Source organism: Octopus sinensis, linkage group LG17, assembly GCF_006345805.1.
Source record: "Octopus sinensis linkage group LG17, ASM634580v1, whole genome shotgun sequence".
In the NCBI taxonomy this organism is placed as follows: Eukaryota; Metazoa; Mollusca; class Cephalopoda; order Octopoda; family Octopodidae; genus Octopus; species Octopus sinensis.
The window spans coordinates 53,093,426-53,115,590 of NC_043013.1; the positions used below are offsets into that span (position 1 = coordinate 53,093,426).

The 22,165-nt window shown below is 35.3% G+C and overlaps 1 protein-coding gene across 1 annotated transcript in view; it reads left to right on the top strand.

Annotated features, from left to right (window-relative positions):
- LOC115220758 (QRFP-like peptide receptor) overlaps positions 1–22,165 on the top strand; it is a 222,347-nt gene that overhangs the window by 11,063 nt on the left and 189,119 nt on the right. The window lies entirely within an intron of this gene.

The window sequence follows — 22,165 nt, forward strand, 5'->3', positions numbered from 1 at the left end:
ATATGGACATATCTCCATACACACACACACACATGCACATCTTTTCTCATCCCAGTTGTACCAACTTTCTCTGTGGCAGGCTTGATAATTGTCGAGAAATGTCTCTCAGCATGAAACCAATAGTAGCCTAATTAACCTACAAATGAGGAATATTCATTCACCAATGCAATGTGTAGTTCTCATCCTCATTGTTCCAAACTGGTGCATATAACACAGACACGCGCGCGCGAGCGTTTATATATGCGTGTATATCTATCTATTTATCTATCTATCTATATAAATATATATATATATATATATATATATATATAGATATATATATATATATTTAGAGAGAGAGCGGGATAGAGAGAGAGAGAGATACATACATACATACATGCATACGCGTTGAACACTTTGTCGTCGCACAAGGGAGATCTTTTTCTCCTACGACGCACTGTACAGGGGTCACCATACTTTGTGGCTGAAACTGCTTTGATGTCTGAAGAATAAATATGCAAACTATTCGTTGCAGGTCTCGCTTTAGACCGTGCGAACAATGATTACGCACACACGCACACGCGCACATACACAATTATATCTATCTATCTATTTGTTTCACTTGCTTTCTCACAGACTCTCTCTCTCTCTGTTTCTCTCTGTATATATATATATATATATATATTTATATATTTATATATTTATATATTGGCTCACATCTCATTGGTAAGAAATAAGTTTCTCAAACGGTTGGAGAGTTCGTAAGAGTCGTGGTGCAATAGTAGAACGTCTGTCATATTTGCAGAAGACGTGTGTTCGATTCCCATCGTCAGACTTAGACGTTATTTTAGAATGTGTGGAACTTCATAAGGTTTAAAATTGACACAGAACACAAAGAAACGAGCCAAGATAATGTTGTAGAGCCAAGATAATGTTGTAGAGCCAGTGAATTGAGTGATGTGGCGGACGTAAGCACTTAAGAAGGTACTAGATGTGCAGGAAGGCGGTATGAACACCAGCCCTTGCTAGCCACTGGTAACCACCAATGAAATTCATGTGGAATACGACAATCTACAGAGGTAAGAAGCTGCAGCATATCATACGCCTACAGAGTGAGACCAAACAACGAAAGTTTAGTGACGTAATGGTGTCTACTGATTAGAAGTTTGTTTAGACAATGAGAAAAAACGCAAGGTATGAACAGATGCGTATTGATAAAACCTCAAGAGTGAGCGTGATACCCACGATGACTGGTGCATTCAGAACCATGTCATGGAAGATAGAATACCTCGCATGAGAACTTGGAACTAGCAGACTTCAGGAGTAAAACTTAAATGGCGGTCACACTAGGAACGGTGCATGTGTCGAGGAAAATGCTATGTCTCTAAGATGTAGGAATGAACTGAGAAATGGTACAGGTAACCCAATGGTACAGGCAACCCAAACATCATAAAGGTGGAGAGAATTGTGATAGTATTAATTCTAATAATACTAATCATGCGATCCCGTGATCGACCAGACTATCGGATGTGGTTATACATCACTGGCCACAATGCGCTTTGCATCGTTTTACCTTTGCATCGCTTTAACAACATCGCTCCCTGGATCAGAAGGCTGCTCCTTTACAACTGAATGGAATTACGCAACATGAAATGAAGTGTCTTGCTCAAGCGCATAAAACTCAGCTGATCTGGGAATCGAACTCAGGATCTCACAATCGTTAATGTAAAAAGCTTAGCCCCTAGGCCACCCGCCTTCACAATATCACGAATCGAATGCTATTACTGATGATAATCTGTTCTCCTGTCGTCACAGGAGCTGAAATTTTGTTTAGGGATCAGGGTTCTTGTCGATTACCATGTTCAATTTATTTAATTTAACCTGAAAGAATGAATGACAAAAATCGGTCTCAGTGGAATTTGAACTCAGAACGCAAAGCCAAAGCAGTTGGGCATGTTAACAATTCCCCAAGACTGGGTATATGAGCGTTTAAATAGAATCTTAATGAAACAAAAATATCGGTTGTTGTTGTACTTGTAGTTGTTGTTTGTGTGCAGGCACGTGTGTGATATAGCTTCGTAACGAAAGAATGAGGTGTATGTGTACATTCTGAGATCTCCTAGTTTGTGCTGACAGAAACGTTTAGCGTGATGCCTGTTAAGTTTCGTGTATTGGACATATACAATATCCCATTCATAATCATTTCAATTTAAGTGTAATTTGTTATAATATAAAGAAGGTATGGAAGATCACAATTTCTATGGGATGACATTATCGCTGAAACCAGAAGAAATATTACATATTTTATTGTGTCGATAATAGACTGTTCCTTTCCATTGTTCGAAGTTCTTTGGGATCCTTCCTTTACACGTTGAAGTGATATTCTTAATAGAAAATCTGCTGCGCTCTGATACAAATCTGGACGCTGCTGGCTCTCTTAGTAAATTAACTTCATTTGTACAACAAATGCTCTCGGGAAAGATAACTCCATAACACACATTCCATATTTCTCCTGTTTTATTATACACAACATATGAGCCTTGTCAGAAAGATATTCTGATATTAATTATAAATTCCCTCCTGACTTGGACTTCACGTTTTACTTCACCTTTTACTCAAATTATTCCAGTATTTGTGTATAAGAAAGCACAAATGCTATGTACTTTGAAAATGTGATCTAGCCTGTCGAGAGAGAGAGAGAGAGAGAGAGAGAGAGAGAGAGAGAGAGAGAGAAACGGGGTTCGATCCCTTTTAAACTTTGATGTATATTGCGCAATACACTGCAAACATTCTCGAGATACGACGGATCGACAGAACTGCATATTTTTTACTCCTGCTAAAACTATGCTATTTCGTCTACTCAAAAACACATATCTATATATCTATAAGTTAAATAAGTGTTAACAAATAACAAATATTAAGTGACGATGAGGAAGAAAAGAATTATATTGTATAATTATGAATAAAGTCTGGAAGTTTCAGTAAGAAAATGTAACTCCTCCCTCATCTATTCCGGATTCATAATCAACTACTTACCACGATACAATGGCAAAAACGCATCGAAGAAAGAAGTGAGATCGTATGACGTCATGCTTTTCTTAAAGATATCCGTGACGGAAGTTAAGTCTAAGGAACTGCATTGAATCAGGAAACAAATTTATTTAACCGATTCTGTTCGCCAGCAGCTTTGCCTTTTGTTCTACGATGCTTGTCACAATTTTACAAGATTTCAATCTATGTGCGTAATTTATAGAAAAGTTGAACAGATTTGAAAAAAAAAATCATTGATTTGATTAGTCTACTGCAGCAGAAATTTACCAAAATTGCATCTGCAAAAACACGAGACTGGCTACATTGTAACGATATGATTTTGTGACAAACTTACTATCATCATCATCATCATCATCATCATTATTATTATTATCATTATTATTATTATTATTATTCAGTAGTTTTATTTTTATAGCGTGCTTTCACTTCACTACCGAGCGCAGCTCTGTATGCCTTAGGTATGTGCTGTGATTTGTTGTGATGCTCTGATGGTTATTGTATGGAAAGTGTTCTGCGTAGGATGTGTGCAGTGCCTAGTAGTGCAATTTTCTGTATGTTATATGTGTTTGTAAGTCCTGGTGTTTTTGTTATGTATTTGTCTGAATATTTTTTTATCATGCCTAATGCACCTACTATGATAGGAATTGTTTCTGTTTTCAGGTTCCACATTCTAGTTACCTCTATTTCCAGGTCTTTGTATTTTGAGAGTTTCTCCATTTCTTTTAGAGACACGTTGTCATCTGCCGGTATTGATACATCAATTAGAAAGCATTTTTTTTCTTCATAATCTCTGACAACTATATCTGGTCTGTTGGCCTTAATTTCTCTATCTGTATGTATCGGCATATCCCAGAGTATGGTTGCTTTCTCGTTTTCTGTGACCTTTTCTGGTGTGTGTCTATACCATCTTTTTTCTCTTTATTATTATTATTATTATTATTATTATTATTATTATTATTGTTATTGTTATTATTATTATTATTATTATTATCATTATTATTATTATGATTTTTATGATTATTATTATTATTATCATTATTATTATTATTATTATTATTATTATTATTATTATTATTATTATTATTATTATTATTTTCCTTCTTTCTTAAAATTTTCTTCCGCTTCTCGCCGAGTGTTTTCCGTACACCTAGGGCTAAGATGCTCATTGTATGCATTCCCAGATTACACATGCAAATTCACAGGTAAAAAAAAAATTAATAGATAAATAAATCCATGAATGGATGTTGTTTTCACAGCAATAATTCTCTTCTCAGTACATGAGTCGTTCCAGTTAACACAATTTTTTGCACTTCCTGTAGGGATGGTAAGCCTGGAATCATTTTCAAATAGGTTTCAGTACCCATTTTTTATCATTCCTAGAGATCCTACAATCACTGGTGCTGTAGTTGCCTTGAGATGCCACATTTTGTCAATTTCTTTTAGCAAGTCTTTATATTTACTGATCTTGTCAAATTCTTTCGCCGCTATATTGTGATCGCAAGGAATATCCGGTTCATTAGCTTTTATAGCTTTGTCGGTATGTACCGGTAAGTCCCATAGAATCGACACATTTTCTCCCTCAGTCACAGCTTCAGGATGGTGTTTATACCATTTGTCAGCGGTTTTGATTTTATAATATCGACATATTATCCAGTGTAAATGCTGGCTGACTCTGTCATGTCTTGCTCCATATTCTACAGGTGCTAAGACTCTATCTACATCCTGAGATTAAGTGGTCTATTGTTTCAATCTCATTGTTACAGAGTCAGCTCCATTTTTTATCACATTGGCTTGGTAGTTCCGCGTTAATAAGCTTTGGTCTTGAGCAGCTAATAGGAAACCTTCACTCTCTGCTTTTAGCCCTGAGCTTCGTAACTATTGATGCGTGTGTTTCTGGTCGACATCAGCTTGTTTGCTATTATTATTATTATTATTATTATTATTATTATTATTATTATTATTATTATTATTATTATCATTATCATCATCATCATCATCATCAGAACTCTCAAAGCTATTTTTCTGGTTATGATGGAAAATGTCAGCTACACAAAAGCAGCAGAATGAGGTGATATTTGCTCATTGACCATGCTCCAAGAACCCTGCAAAGGGCTCTTGTAGAATAGATTTGACCTGCTCCACTCCAACGATTTGGATATATATATATATATATTTGAAATTTATAAAGAAACAAAAGACAAAGACAAGTGTATGAAAAACAAGCAAGTGCATTAGTTTGATGCTCGGGAAAAGGAAAATGTCGTTTACATTTCGCGCCTCCGCTCTTCAACAGGACTGAATAAGAGAAAATAAACAGAGAGGGAATATAAAAAAAAACTTGTAGATTTCAGCGGCCCAGCATGTTGAATATATATATCCAACGAGCTTCTATACTTTTCCCGTCACGAAATTCATTGATCGACCTCAGGTCATAATAGTAGATATTTGCCCAATGTGTCGCGCAGTAGTACTGAACCCGAAACCCGTTGGCAGAAAGTGAGCTTCTTACCGTACACCAAAAATTATTCCAACATTTCCGTGTTTCTATATAAATTAACTGTTTTATTTTTCTTTGCTATCTGCTATCAGATCATCCCGGTGTCGTCTGCACTTTTCAAAGACATTAATATTGAATGATAAGCATACTATACTTCTATTGCCATTTATGTTGTTGACGTCGTTGTTGCTAAATTGTTGTAGAAAGATTATTTTTCTTGTCTCAAATAAATTACTTCCTGGTTACTTTCTAAAGTTTTCCTCCATCTTGTTGATCGATTAGATGTTGGTCCACATTCGATGAGTTTGCAATGAGTGAACGGAGGAATTTAAATGTAAATAGGATTAAATTACTCTTCTAAATTAATCATATCGCTGAATCAATAATAAATACATTATTATTGTTACTGTTCTTGTTGTTGTTGATGTTGTGTTGTTGAATTCGACAACAACTACGACGACGGCGATGATGACGATGATGATGATGAGGAGGAGGGGGAGGATGATAATGATGATGATTATAATGATGATTTAAGGCGGCGAGCTGGCAGAGACGTTAGCACGCCGGGCGAAGTACTTCGCGGTATTTCGCCCGTCGCTACGTTCTGGGTTCAAATTCCGCCGAGGTCGACTTTACCTTTCATCCTATAGGGGTCGATAAATTAAGTACCAGTTACGCACTGGGGTCGATGTAATCGACTTAATCCGTTTGTCTGTCCTTGTTTGTCCCCTCTGTGTTTAGACCCTTGTGGGTAGTAAAGAAATATATAATGATGATCCTCATCGTAATCAACAGTATTATCACCATGATCATTATTATAATCATCGTAAGCTCGGTGAATGAGCAGAATCGTAGGGACAACGTGAAAAACTCTTCGCGACATTTCTTTCGAAAATTAAGGTTGTAATTTCACATCTCACCGAGGAAATCTCTTTTTGGGTCGATAAAATAAGAAGCAATAAAGTAATGGAATTAATGTCCCCTCTCGTGAACACTGCTGCCCCAGTACTGCACTTAGAAAAAATTCGACGACGACCACGACGACGAAGAAGAAGAAGAAGAAGAATAAGAAGAAATAGTAGTAGTAGTAGTAGTAGTAGTAGTAGTAGTAGTAGTAGTAGTAGTAGTAGTAGTAGTAGTAGTATTAGTAGTACCCAATTGCAGTTGGGTAGGTCATGTTCAAATACATGATGATCGCATTCTGAATTTTCTTTTGTATGGCCAATAAGTCGAGGGATACCACGGTAAAGGAAGACTATTCCTTAAGTATAATGATAAGTTGAAACAATCCCTAAAATTCCTATAGTTTATTTTAACATCTTGCGAAGGCTATTGCCGGGATCAATATCCGTGGCGTAAAGTGTGCCCTGGTGCATCGAAACAATTTGAGTTGAAACGGAACAGTAAAGGAATTTTATCCTGCAATCAACAGACAAATTTGTCCATTCATAGGTAACCAAAATCCTCATTATGCCCATTACGACTTTGTAGCAAAATCCATTCCTGGTCCCATATTACATTCGCGCGTTCATCGCAATTAAATGCAAACTCTTTATTTTTTCTTTTTTCTTTTTTTTATTCAAGTCCTCTCCTTCAAACATGCATACGTCAAAATCGATGCAGCTGTAGTAGTAGTAGTAGTAGTAGTAGTAGTAGTAGTAGTAGTAGTAGTAGTAGTAGTGTTTTTACTGTTGTCGGTGCTGTTATTGTTGTAGACAGATACTTTGTCTCTTTGCAACTTAAAGAACAAGCTAAAGATCATTTTGGCTATTTTCCTCAACTCAATATTCGAAAAACTTTCGTTCGAGTTCTTGTGACTCTTACTACAAACGCTCACTTCTGTGTAATTCTTTTTGCCCTGAGTCTAATGCCATGAGCTAGATTTCCAAAGCAGCACACATCATAACTTCATGTGGCGACTTTACTGAGACATAAGAATCTCTACAACCATTTTCTTATTATCGGTTTTGGCCTCTTTCGATTATATGCTGGAATATTCATTGTATAATGCAATATAGTATAGCACCACTTCACCGAAAGAAAGAAAATTCAATAAGACAATTTCAATCTTCTCTCTCTGTGTCTCTGTCTCTTTCAGTGTGTGTGTGTGTTTCTCTTTCTTTCTCTCTCTCTCTCTCTCCCTCCGAATGTTTCTCTGTCTCCATCTCAATCTGTTCGCTTATGAAACACGTCATTCTATTTCCTCCTCCTTTAGTTCTTAGGAAACCTACTTTACACGGTGTCAACGTTTTATCAGAATACTCACACAAACAAAGCAATGACAGACGAAATAGAAGAGAAGGAAAGACGAAGTTACATACAAATAAGCATTTCTGATACGTAACAGCACACACAGATGATTCTAGTATTTGCATGGCTATTGTAGGTATTAACATACGGTTTATGAGTGAGAGCCATAACCAAATATTAGAAGAATCAGAAATAATATATACAGTATTTTCCATTAAAGACGAATTGAGTAAATAGATTTGCCCCCAACTTGGTGACCTCAGCTCTTGGCGTTCGTAGCTTTTGTTTGACCTTGTAACATTTCCACTGGTGGTTTTAATATCACAAAAGCATATCAGTGGATTGAAACTTGATATAATTTGACAGTTGACCTAACTGCTACAGAGGCAGACGTCACTTCTGTTGGATTTCTATAGCAGCAATGCAATAATATAATGCTACAGTGAAAGCTTTTTCCTGGCATCGTAAAGTTCGTTTATTACTGATTATATTGACGTGGAAGAGTACTGACATTCTGCTCAGTAATTATGGCTTTATCAAAACTTGGACATCTTATTTATATACGATATAAATATATTCTCTTACTTGTTATTCTGTGATGGCTAAATGATATTATGAACTCGCGGATTAAATTCTTAGCTTTTGATCTGTAAATTCGTGTTTCATAATGATAATGCTAAAAATTGACTTTTTTTTTATTGAGATGCTACTTCATAGAGAGGTTTCCGCTGTTTCAAGAAATAGGAAAGAAAGTATCTCTTGGATAAAACACTGGTGTTTCTGAGAGAATTACCTGGAAATATAACTGGTACCAATTATTGACAAGGGAGGAAACAACGACCTTTTCTGGTTATTGTGTATAAGTGATCGTCAACCGAACGATCAGGCGTGATTGCATGGCAAGAATCTTGCTCCCCAACCACATGGTTGCAGGTTCAGAGCCACTACGTGGCCCGTTGTGTAAATGTCTTTGAATATAGCCTCGGGTCAACCAAAGGATTAGAGTGGCTTCAGAAGACGGAAACTGAAAGAAGCCCGACGTATATATATATATATATGAGGACTCTCACACACAAAAGAATCTAATATGGATGCATATCACATAGATTATTCTATGAAAAATATACCGATCCCATCAAAGGATTTTTACTCTAAGAAACTTCTGCAGAAAATTACTGATGTAATTAAGCGTATGAGATGGAAGGCTTTCTTTTTTGATACAGAAGCGGACACCAAGGAAAACATTTTCTATCGAATAAAATCCAAAAAATTCCCTCCCAGGATTAAAGGCTTGGAAGATTTCGAAGCGGACCTGCTGAAAATCATGAGCAAAATAAAATTTCGTAATTCTTTTAACGATTTCCAACATAAATTGAAAAAAGATATTAATCATATAAAAAGCTCCAAGAAAAAAGCACTTTTTTCGGATAAAACCAAGAACTTATACCTGGTAGATAACAGCAAATACACACAACTCTTACACAACAGCATCATTAATAATTATACTAAGGCTAGGGCACAGACATATAACGAAATTAATAAAGAAGCTAGCGTCATCGCCGCTAAACTTAAATTAGATAAAAAATAGAAGCCCTCCCCCAAAAACAGGCCTTTATTACTATTAAAGATCACAAAGAAAACTTCTTTCCAACCCTAAATGTAGGCTTATCAACCCAGCCAAGTCAGAACTAGGGATTATTAGCAAAGAAATTTTAGATAAAATAAATACGAAAATTAAGACCGACACTAGGCTAGTACAATGGTCCAATAGTATAGAAGTCGTAGACTGGTTTAAAGCTATTAAGAATAAGAAAAAAGCGAGGTTTACACAATTTGATATTGTTGATTTTTATGCCTCTATCTCTAAAGACCTGCTAGATAAAGCCCTCATCTTCGCTAGTGACTTCATAGAAATTAGTACCAATGATAAGGACATAATCTTCCATGCTAGAAAGACATTACTTTTCAGTGAGAATGCAAAGTGGGTAAAAAAACACCGACACGGAGGGCGCTTTCGATGTGAGCATGGGTTCATATGATGGGGCAGGCATCTGTGATCTAATTGGACTCTTTCTCCTAGATACCCTCGGTAAGACATTCCCTAACGTACATTTCGCCATCTACAAAGATGATGCCCTCGCCTTAACAGCTAATACAAATGGACCAGCACAAGATCGTTTTAGGAAGGATATTATCCAGTTAATGAAACACTTCGGACTTAGTATAACTATAGACACTAACCTGACGGTTGTCAATTTCTTAGACGTTTCCTTAGATCTTAATAAGAATATTTATAAGCCTTATAGGAAGCCCAATGATAGACTAAGTTATATTAATGTAGGTTCATGCCATCCCCCTATAGTATTCAAAAATTTAGTTAAAAATATTAGCAAGAGGATTTCTAGCCTCTCATCTAATGAGGACATCTTCAATAGCGTTGCCCCACTTTATAATAAGGCTTTAAAAGATAGTGGTTTTAGCGAAAAAATAAAATATACACCTATCACTAGCCCAACAGTAAGGAAAAGGAATAATAGAAATAGGAAGGTCATCTGGTTTACGCCCCCTTACTCACCCGAGGTGGCCTTCAATATAGGTAAATATTTCCTAGCACTGATAGATAGACATTTTCCAGTTAACCATACTTATAGGAAACTCTTCAATAGACACAATTTAAAAATTAGTTTTAGTTCAACTACCAATTTTAAAAACATAATCAAACATAACATACAAAAAACAGAAGAAGAAAACAGTTGTTCATGCAGGAATAAAGAATTGTGCCCGCTAAATGGAGCTTGCATGTCCAAGACCATCATATATGAAGCTACCGTAAACTCTATAACCATTAAATACACCGTTTCGACGAAGAAATACGTGGGCCTTACAGAGGGTAATTTCAAGGCCAGGTTCAATAACCACACTTTGAGCTTTAGGCACTGGAACAAAAGAAAAGCGACACAATTATCCAATCATATTTGGTCTTTAAGAGATAAAGGTGTTGATTATAACATAGAATGGAAGATTTTGGCCGGATGTAAGCCCTATACTAACGGCAGCGGAAGGTGCGGTCTATGCGACATGGAGAGATGGCTTATCTGGAAAAGCAGCTTAGACCCTACTACATGTCTAAATACAAGGACAGAGCTTTTCGGATCATGCCCACATGTGACTAAATTTCTGTTACGTTTTTGGTCCCCTAAAGAAAACGGATAGAACATGCTTTCTGTGTTATGTCCCAAGAAGAATTTATATATTTTTATATATTTTTATATATTTTTATGTATTTTTATATAATTTTTATGACGAAAAATGCGAGCGATGTATAAGTACGCAGGCAAGCAGAGTTATAACAGAGTAATTTTCCTTCATTTTAACGGTATTTTTTCATAACGTTTTCAAATAGCCAGATAACCGAAGAGATGGTGTTGTGGATTTCCACTTCGGCATCTGAAACTCAGAGTTTTATCTTGACTACCGAGTAATGTAAAATATTGTATATATATATATATATATATATATATAATATATATATATATATATATATATATATATATACATGTATGGATGTGTGTATATATATATACATATATATGTATGTATATATATATAATATATATATATATTATATATATATATATATATATATATTATATATATATATATATATATATATACCTGTGTATGTGTGTGTATGTGTACGATTTTGTGTGTCTGTGTTTTCCCCACGAGCCCGTTTTAAAACCAGTGTTGGTGTGTTTACATACCTGCAACCTAGCTGTTGGGCAAAAGGAAACGAGGGAGTTCATATGAAGCATAGCAAAATAAGTGCTGTTCTCGATTCGTTCGACTAGAACCGTTCCAGGTAATGCCTGAAACAAGTATAAGTTAAAAGATATAACAACAAAAATGTCAAAATAAACAATATACTACATTATACACAAACAAATGACGGGGCCTCTATGTGCACATTCAACCTGCTAGAAATAGCAACTAAATCTCACGTCTTAAAAAGAAACAATACTCTGCAGAGAATAGTAAAATGTGAGTGTGTATAAGACGGTTTGGTCTCGGCTGGAACATTTCGATTACAAGTGTGTTCAATTAGGTTTTACCGGCAGCACCATTGAGAGCATTTTGTAAATTCATGTTAGGAAACATGTATTCATGCAGAATCGGCTGACTATGTCACTGTTTCATGTTATAATAACAGTCTGTTTAAGCGATATTAATACAGTTATATAAAGTCATATACACAGGTACGAAGCATTTCGTCCAGCGTGCTAATGATTCTGCCAGCTCACCACCTTAATAATAATAATGATATTCCTTTCTATTCTAGACACAAAGCCTGAAATTTGGGGGAGGGCGTTTGTCGATAATATTGACCCCAATGTTTCATCGGTAATTAATTTATTGAAACGAAACGAGGAAAGGCCTAGTTGACCTCGGCAGCATTAGAACTCAGAACGTAGTGACGGGCGAATTACCGCTAAGCATTCTTTTCTACTCTAGGCACAAGGCCCGAAGTTTTGGGGGAAGAAGCCAGTGGATTAGATCGACCCCAGTACGCAACTGGTACTTAATTTATCGATAGGCAAAGTCGACCTCGGCAGGAGGTGAAAGGCAAACTCGACCTAAGCAGAATTTGAACTTGCAACGTAAAGAAACGAAATACCTATTTCTTTATTACCCACAAGGGGCTAAACATAGAGGGGACAAACAAGGACAGACATAGGTATTAAGTCGATTACATCGACCCCAGTGCGTAACTGGTACATAATTTATTGACCCCGAAAGGATGAAAGGCAAAGTCGACCTCGGCGGAATTTGAACTCAGAACGTAGCGGCAGACGAAATACCGCGAAGTATTTCGTCTAGCGTGCAACCGATTCCGACATCTCGCCGCCTTCCGCTTCGAGACGTAATGATGAACGTTTTATTTGAACTTCTGAGCTATAAACTATTCGCCCGCTTTCCCATCCACTCTGCCATTTCCCTCCCCACCCCACACAGATATGGACTTAAAGCAGCATCAATCTATACAGAGCTTGCTACACTATTGCCGCACGTCAAGCAAATACGTACGTTTCTTTATAATACGTTTCTTTATAACAGTTGTGTTTTTGCAACATGATATAATCTTACGCAACTTGTTTTCAAGCCATGTCACGAATTTGGGATTAATTTCAAAGTTTGGCTCAAGGCCAGCAATTTAGGGGCATGAAGTCGATTATATTGATTTCAGTGTTTAACTGGTACTTATTTTATAGACTTGTTAGGATGAAAGGCAAAGTCGACCTCGGCCGAATTTGAACCCAGAACGTGAAGACGGATGAAATGTCGCTAAGCATTTTTGCAGAGCACGGTAACGTTTCTTGTTTCTTTATTACCCACAAGGGGCTACACTCATAGGAGGCACACAAGGACAGAAAAACGGATTAAGTCGATTATATCGATCCCAGTGCCTAACTGGTACGTATTTAATCGACCCCGAAAGGATGAAAGGCAAAGTCGACCTCGGCGGAATTTGAACTCAGAACGTAGCGGCAGACGAAATACCGCTAAGCAGTTTTGCCGGGCGCGGTAATGTTTCAGCCAACTCGCCGCCTTCGTAACGAATATAATACTAAATGAAGCCATAGTTGAATTCTGTAGAGAGAAGACCTACGAATTGTATGATTATACAGTTGCTTGTTTGTTACAGTCAATAAAGCAGTGTACCCGAGCTACGTTAGGGCCACGTCCTGGTAGGTATTTCTCTTTTCAAGCGCCGTATCGCAGAAATACATCGATAATAAGGGTGATTTAAGGAAAAGTTTAGATTTAGAGTTTAGATATTTCTAAAAATATGTCTTACGTGTCACATAGGAACGGGCTCCAATTGTTTGATGTGAAAATCTTATTGCAAGACATCATGACGACTTAACGAATTGAAGATTACGAGAACTTCTCATTAAAGATATTTTATATAACTGACCGGATAATAAGAGACAGAAAGAAACAGGTTGATAGAGAGAAAGACATACAGAAAGAAACAGGTAGATAGAAAGACAGACATACAGAGAGAAAGAGAGATTAAAAAAAATAAGAGAAAAGAGACAGAGTGAGGTTAATAAAAGCTACATTTTCGTGTGCAGCCCAACACACTCACGATGAAAGATCACCAAATCAGCGAAATATTTACAAATTTATCCCCGCAGCCATCATTGTGCTTGCTTGTTTCACTACTTTCCTTTTCAAACGTAACAGGAGATATTCTATAGTTCTGTGATCAAATGTTGATGTTTCAGAAGTCCATATGCTTCAGCAGATAGAGGACACTGAAAACAGGCTGACTTGAAATATATATCGATTAACTTCGGGTTCGGGACTCTATTAAATTGATTAAACTCTCGTGAAGCAAGACTTTTTGTTATTTCGTTATTCATAAGAATCCTGTTACCACACATCATAGAGTTTTCATCAAGATTTGACAGAAGTTTCAAAACTAAATCGCTTATATTTTGTGTGCGATTTGTGTGGGTGGGTGTATATGTATGTATATGTATATATATATATATATATATATATATATATATATATATATATATATATAATATATATATATATATATATATATATATATAAATATATACACACATACACATATATACATACATAAAAATATATATACATACATAATAGATATATTTATTAAGTATATATATATACAAATATATATATGCGTATTATGTACATACAGATGCATTCTCATAGATATATATGTAAGAGTACATATATAAATGCACACACACACATATATAAAAGGAATGTGCGCATACATATTTATACATATAGAGAGTTTTACATTATATATATGTTTGTATATATGCATATATATGTATATATGTATCTGTGAAGATGTATATATATATGTATATTTATAAGTATATGTATGTATGTGTATATATATGTATATATATAAATAGTTAGATACATATGTACATATACAGGTAGATAGATAGATAGATAGATAGATAGATAGAGAGAGAGAGAGATAGAGAGATAGAGAGATGGATAAATAGATAAATACAAACATACACACATACATACATGCGTAGAAAGAAAGAAAGATTGGTATCGAAAGAAAAGAAAGGAATATAAGTATAAAGAATATAAGTATAAAGAAAGACTAGCATCTTAGACGCACGCACACACACACACACACACACACACACACACATACACACACACATATGCACGCACACACGCTGAAATACACACACTTGCATAAGAGCGGAGACATAGTTTGTCATATTAAGAATAATGGCGATCTACGGCTGTGTTATGGTGGACGTGTCTAGACTTAGTTTGCGATGGAATATAAGTGTGGCTTTCTGTTGAATTGGCGTAATCATCATGGGAACTGAAAATGTAATAGGAAATGGTAATAATTATCGAGATGTCATGGCAGGCACGGGATATGGTGTTGCTTCAATGATTGCGTTTAGCGTTTTTGATTATCGAATGTTGGACTTTGAACGACGGGTAAAGCCAGCCGTCGTTTCATTACTGTCAAACCTTTCCAACCTTCTCTTGTCTAGAAAATAAATTATTTCGGGGGGAGAGTCGCCAATGATAGATGTCATATTGCTTCAAATTGGCTTATATCGTCATAATTCTCTTTCTCTCTCTCTCTCTCTCTCTCATATATATATATATATATATATATATATATATATATTATATATTATATATGCATATATTTATATATATTTGTATGTATCTATGTATGTATGTATATATGTATATGTATGTATGTATGTATGTATGTATGTATGTATATATGTATATATATATATATTATATATATATATATATATATATATATATATTATATAATATATATATGTGTGTGTGTGTGTGTGTGTGTATATATATCGACACAAACAAACAGATGTTTTAGTTTAACGCTCGGGAAGGTGAGAAAGTATTTTACGTTGCGACCCTACGTTCTTTAACAGAAAGAAACACGATGAAATAAACAGAAAGAGAATTTTAAAAATATTTTTGGAGCTAGGGGTCAATCATGGCGGCTATATATATATATATCGATATATACATATATATATGCATGTTTGTGTGTGAGTGTGTGTGTGTGTGTCTAAATATATATATATATATATATATATATATATATCTTTTTTGTATCGTTTTTATTTGTTTCAATCAGTAGATTGCGGCCAATAATTGGCACTATATCAACTATCTTCATTTTTCATATCCGCGATATTTAATTCCTCCGTAGTCGACTTTCCCATCCATCTCTTCGGGAACGATGAAGAAAGTATCAATCAAGTGCTGGGCTCTATGTAATCGATTATCCCTTCCCCAAAATTGCAGGCCTTGTGCCTATAGCAGAAAAGATTAATATTATCATAATCATTATCATCATGATCTCCAGCCCCACAGCTTCGACTACCGCCATAATCATCACCAGTATTCTTATACCCGATATCTTCATTATTTTCTTCATCACCTTTTCTTATTGTCACAATTATTATTAACACTATTTACACTTTAATTTTCATCATTAAAATATTTTTCCCTCTGTTACAAGTAACATTAACGTTATATAATTTTCTCTAATTCTTGCTAATTCTTTTTTCGTTTTTACTTTATTTAAATATCTTAATATTCTATTTTTGAATCTAAAAAAATTATTTATTTTTAACAGTCATATTGAAATTTTATTTGCCATACTCTCCTCGTTATTTCCAATACTCATAATGAATCGAAGAATAATTTCTTTGCCATCTTTTATTAGATAAAATGTTCTCATTTATAGCTTTCACATTTTGGTTAATAATATAATATTTCTCCACTCTCTTTCTTATATTTTGTTTGCATTTTATTATTTTTCACCTATTTCTTTCATTTTAGTGTTTCTCTGTTTCGTTCATCTGTTAGCAAAACTTTTACCCTCTAGTCGTATATACGTATATATATATATATGTATATATATATATATACATATATATATATATATATTATATATATATATATATATAATATATATATATATATGTATATGGATATATATATATATATATATATATAATATATATATATATATGCATATACATATATATATATATATTATATATAATATATATATATAATATATATGCATATACATATATATATTACCTTCTTTTTATGATACTAATGTATACACACAGTTAGAAAGCTAGATGTTGTGGAATAATTGAGCAACTGTCTCAGGCTCTCTACAGCGTCTTGTCTTCCTACGGCACGCAACTGCATAAAACAGTTGTTTCATTGCGTACACCGATAGCTTTACCGGTGGCACGTAAGTGCCGATGAATAGTTGAATGAGCAAATCCAAGCTCTTCTGCTAGTTCCCCAACAGGTACGATGGGATTTTGTTCCATCAGGGTCTGCAAGACGTCATCATCAAGCTCTACTGATTCTTCATCACGTGGATTGTCTTCTAGGATGTAGTTTCCGGCTTGGAACTTCTGGAACCCCCGTTGACACTGGCTTACACTTATTGTCCGATCCCCATATACTGCATTAATATTCCTCGCACTTGCCATTGCGTTGTTGACTTTATTGAACTCATAATGCAGAATATGCCGAATATTCTCCTTTGTCAATTCCATTTTAACTTTGAAAATATAACTGTTAAAATCGAACTGCACTCTTCAAAACTTGCACTAAGAATAATGCACGATCAAATTACTACTTGCAATTAAGAAAACAGCATTATTTATGGGATGACCCAATATATATATATATATATATATATATATATATATATATATATATATATATATATATATATATATGTGTGTGTGTGTGTGTGTGTGTGTGTGTGTGTGTGTGTATGTATATCCGACCAGAAATCAGTCCAATATTGTCGCAGACGTGGGTGCTGATTTCCTGACACCGACAAAATTTTCATTCCAGGAAGATAAACATTTTGTCCGAACGAATTGCTTATCCGCCTTTCTGCAATTGTGTATTCATCCTTTCAATTCGCTCCTTTTTTGTGTGTATATCTCTATATCTCTCCATATCTCTGCCTGTCTCTCTCTGTCTCCCTCTCCCTCCTTCTCACCCTGTCTATCTACCTATCTACCTACCCACGTATATATGGAAATATATATTTGTGTATATATGTATGTACGTACGTAAGTAATGTATGTATGTATGTATAAAATTTGTGTACGAGTCTATGTGTGGTTGTCTGTGTAATTCTGTTTTATTGAATTCACGACCTAATATTCTATAAATTTCCTTTCGTTTGTTGCCGACTACAAGACTACAAGACCTGAAGTAATCTTAATTTATTATTTTGACTGAAGGGAAAAACGACAAACCTAATTCCCAACATTTTTATCCGAGATCGTGACCTGTTTTCAATTATCGGCCAAAGTCGACTGTACTTACTTCTTTCATAGAACTAATGGCCCCGGGGTGAGGCATAAACATCACGCACCCTCATCTCATTCCCACTACCATCTCAAGTATTTCTCTTCTCGTGATTAGGCGATAAATCAATTATCATGACCGGTACATTACAGAAGCTGGCTTCAAAAGAACGAGGACATCAAAAGAAATTTTCAGTGCATTCTTTCAGATATTACGCGATATCTCACAGCGGAACAATAATGTCTCTGACGAAGTGAAGATATTTATTATAACACTTCTAAGTTTCCTCCTTTCGCCATGTTATCTCTCATCAGTTTTGAAAGTTTTATTATCTCCAATTGCGTTAACGTAATCATCGTTGTTCGCTATCTGCAACTTCATCTCACGTTGGTGTCTTTTCCTTATGAAGATAAATCTAACTTGTCGACACCAGAGTTTATACAAGTTATTGTAGGAATGTTATTTTTATCAACGCTTGATCGTTGACAAAGAGATTACTGTCGACATACACATAGTTTATATACATCGTTAATCAAGCTACACGCTGATTAACTTGTCTTACCTTTTACTATTTTCTCGTCTGTGATTACATGGGAATATCATTTTCTTTTTCGTCTTATCTCAGTTCTTACTCCTCACCACCAACTCATAGTCTTTATTCAAGGATTCGATTCTCTGTTAAAAAAATTTTCCTGTATTCTCACCTAGGTAACTTCCGAAGCTTTCATTAACCATTTCACAGCAATATTTCGACACTTGCCGCCATAGTGAGATTATTTCTGTTAATGATTCCTACTCGCATGCAACGACTGCAGCGTCACTTCTGTAACTCACAGCTTCTTAACATCAACACACGTAAACAAACACATTTTAAAGTTATCTACGACATGCACAGTTCTGTACAGCAACACTGATAGCATATCCCATGTATGTATGTATGTATGTATGTATGTATGTATGTATGTATGTATGTATTATGTATGTATGTATGTAATGTATGTATGTATGTATGTATGTATGTATGTATGTAATGTATGTATGTATGTATGTATGTATGTATGTATGTATGTAATGTATGTATGTATGTATGTATGTATGTATGTATGTATGTATTTCTACAACTCACCGATTACGTATTCAGATCCTGTATTTCTTCATGTAATTGAAAAATATCCTGTAATTATATTGCAAACTTTGGCAGTTTTTTGCCGGAAAATAAGCATATCTTATCAAGGTGCAGAAATGGTGTAATCCCAATGAACAGGAACAGTAATACGAAGGTAGAAGAATTCTGTGAATTAGGTACTCCAAAGTCACTCAGAGGGCCAGGGTCTGTATAAGCGTGCAGTATATAGTGTGAGTCGTTGGCGATTTTCTTCCTCCGTCTTCCTTTCCTTTGGACTTCCCTCTATTTCTGATGAAGAGCTTGGCTCAAAACGTTAAATTCTCTTTCCTTCCTTTCCTGAGCGTTTGATAATACAGTACTTCTTGTTTTTTCTTGTTTGTTCTTCTTTGTTTGGATTCACAATATACCTCTTTGACGCTACCATTCGAGAAAGCGAGACTACAGCTACCCTACTTTGACTCAGAGTACAACCCGTGTTCACTTAGGAGTTCAAATCAACTAACTCAACGAGTATCACACCCTCCAATGTGCGAATTATTCTATTTTTCGCTAGACAGTTTTAATTATACATTACACATATTCTTTCGGTTATATTTTACATCATATTTTTGTCATTATATTTCGTACTACAAATGGTAGAACTGTAGCAATATCAGACCAAATAATTTATATTATTTAATTATTAAGTTACATGAAATATATTTTATGGTTAATTCTTTTTTATCATTATTAATAACTTTATAACTGGAAGAATATTAAATATACGAAGAAAAGCAATTTGTAGTTCTTCATGTGCAAATACATTCTAAATTACATAAAATACGTATTTATATTGTATTTACAGTGTTATTATTCATATTATTGTGAATAGCAAAATAGAAACTATGCTCGGCCAAACAATGCACTAAATAATCAAACTTATTTTAATGAGATAGTGCGTAGCAGCAGCGGTCGTAGTAGCAGCTGCGCCGTGGATTCAGAGCACAACTTCTTTCAGATTGCAAAGCGAACTTCATCAACATTTGACCATATTCCATCCGAAATTTTTATCTTTCATCTTTTACTTGTTCCATTCATTAGCCTTTTGCCATGCTGGGGCACCACCTTGAGGATTTTTGGCGAATGAATCGATCCTAGTACTTTATTTTTTTAAAGCCTGATATTTATACATAGGTACACACACACACACAGATACCAACATACACACACATATTAATAACAAAAACTTTAGAATGGAAATCCATTAGCAGCTTTTCATGAGCTCACTCAAAAACGTTTCCCATAAATTAACTTGAAGGAGATATATATATAATATATAATGAAATTATTGTATACAGTGTTCAGGTGCACCACAACTTGTCAGAAAGTGCATATAAAGTACATGCAGTAGTGTAGAAATGTCTGGAAAGTGAACATGCTTGTGCGTGTATCAAGTGTAGTGTTGGCGAATCTCAGGAAGCATGGAAGTTTTGAAGGATGCAGTGCTCCGACAACTAACAACCGATGCCGGCAGTTTGTTCCACGCTTCAGCAACTCTCAGCGTGAAAAAATGTTTCCTGAAGTCATGGAAGCTGTGCTGTTTTCTTACTTTGTAAATATGTCCACGGGTGTTAGATGGGTGGAGTTTGAAGAGGTGCTCAGAGTTATTGTTTGTGCGATGGTTGATAATTTTATGGGTGTCTGCCAAGTCAGCTGCCAGACGTCGGAGTTTCAATGTGTCCATGCCCAGGGAAGTAAGGCGTTCAGGATATGGCAAATGCCTGATGGAGGGTATTCTTTTGGTTGCACGTCGCTGAACAGCTTCCAGACGATTGATGTCCTGGGCAAGATAGGGGTTCCAGACCGGTGATGCAAATTCCAGGTGAGGTCTTACCATAGCTATATAAAGCCGCAGATATATATATATATATACCGGAGTACACATATAAATGTGAAACAAGGTGGAAAAAAGAGTACTCAAATACCTGTGGTAGGTAGAGTAATATGCTTTATTTAAAGCAGCAGAAAATTCAACAAAACCTGTTACTCTGAGTTTCACGTTGCCGTTCATCGGACAGTTTTTGCTAGATTTTTTTCCCTCCGTTTTCCTTTTCTCTTGGACATTCCTATGTCTCCTGTTTCTGAAGAAGAGCTTTGTTCGAAACGTAAAACACTCTTTCTTTCCTTCCCTGAGCGTCTTTTAACACTTTGCATGTACCACGTACTCGCGTTGTTGCTTTTTGCTTGTGTTTTATATTCGTATTTTGGGGATTAACTATACACACACACACACACATACACACACACACATACACACACACACATATATATATATATACATATATATATATATATACATATATACACGCGTGACAGGTTTCTTTCAGTTTCCTTCTACCGGATTCATTCACAAAGCTTTGGTCGACCTGTAACCATGTTGTTGGAAAGCAAACATCTTGCCACACGGCCTGTCTAGCCCCAAACCAGTTATTTCAAAATTTGGAGTAGTTTGTAGTTGTTGTTTTTGTTGAAGAGCAGGCTAGATATGGGTGTGTTAATTCATCATTAAAAGCATTCCACCCACCACCGTCAAACTTTTTCATTCAAAGAACTACAGCGTCAGGTGTCTAATGCTATTTTTATTAAAACCCTTAAGTTTGATTTGAGGGAAATTTAAGAAGTGGATTTAGCTGTTCACTTAATTACAGAGAATGGCTTTTACTGGTCCGCTGCTGTTGGTATTGTTGTCTCGTGTTACCTTCGAATAATGTGGAACGCACATTTTGTGAAAGCCGACCGTTGGTTGAGTAAATCCCAGTACATAACTGGTTAATTATTTTATCCGT